The sequence below is a fragment of the Sapajus apella genome, unplaced genomic scaffold, assembly GCF_009761245.1.
Source record: "Sapajus apella isolate SASKATOON/1434 unplaced genomic scaffold, GSC_monkey_1.0 scaffold6081, whole genome shotgun sequence".
Classification (NCBI taxonomy): domain Eukaryota; kingdom Metazoa; phylum Chordata; class Mammalia; order Primates; family Cebidae; genus Sapajus; species Sapajus apella.
This window is the reverse complement of record NW_022443005.1, coordinates 3,300-4,039: the sequence shown is the minus strand read 5'-3', so window position 1 is coordinate 4,039 and position 740 is coordinate 3,300. Positions and strand designations below refer to the sequence as shown.

The window sequence follows — 740 nt, the reverse complement described above, 5'->3', positions numbered from 1 at the left end:
ACATGAGTGAGAGAAACAGTGGATGTGTGTGGCAGTTTCTGACCAGGGTGTCTCTGTGTTTGCAGGTGTCCAGTGTGAGGTGCAGCTGGTGGAGTCTGGGGGAGGCTTGGTCCAGCCTGGGGGGTCCCTGAGACTCTCCTGTGTGGCCTCTGGATTCACCTTCAGCAGCTATGGCATGCACTGGGCCCGCCAGGCTCCAGGAAAGGGGCTGGAGTGGGTCTCAGCTATTAGTAGCAGTGGTAGTTACACATACTACGCAGACTCCGTGAAGGGCCGATTCACCATCTCCAGAGACAACGCCAAGAACTCGCTGTGTCTATAGGCGGCCTGAGAGCCGAGGACACGGCCATGTATTACTGTGCAAAAGACACACAGTGAGGGGAGGCCCGTGTGAGCCCGGACACAAACCTCCTGCAGGGGGCCCCGAGACCACCAGGGGGCGCCCGGACGCAGTGCACGGGGCTGTCTCGGGGCAGGTGCAGGTGCTGCTAAGGGCTGGCTTCCTGCCACGGTCTGGGGCTGCCTGGTCACATTTCCCCAGGGAACCTCCCAGATTTACAATTCTGTCCTAACATCTGATGTCTCTAAAGGCAAAACTTCTTTTCCTTTCTCTTTGTTTTTGTAACAGGAGGACACATTCTCACCTCTCCAGAAGCCACAGTGTCACCTTAGGGGCAGAAATAATCCTTTCCTGGTCAACAGGATGAGAGCCCTGAGGAGTCGCATGGAAACATGGGGAG

General features: G+C 56.8%; 1 pseudogene across 1 annotated transcript; it reads left to right on the top strand.

Moving 5' to 3' along the window:
- Window positions 1-6: 6 nt before the first annotated feature.
- On the top strand, window positions 7-393 carry LOC116547990 (annotated as a pseudogene). The gene has a single exon (XR_004267257.1). The product of XR_004267257.1 is annotated as an immunoglobulin heavy variable 3-21-like (transcript).
- The last annotated feature ends 347 nt before the right edge of the window (window positions 394-740 follow it).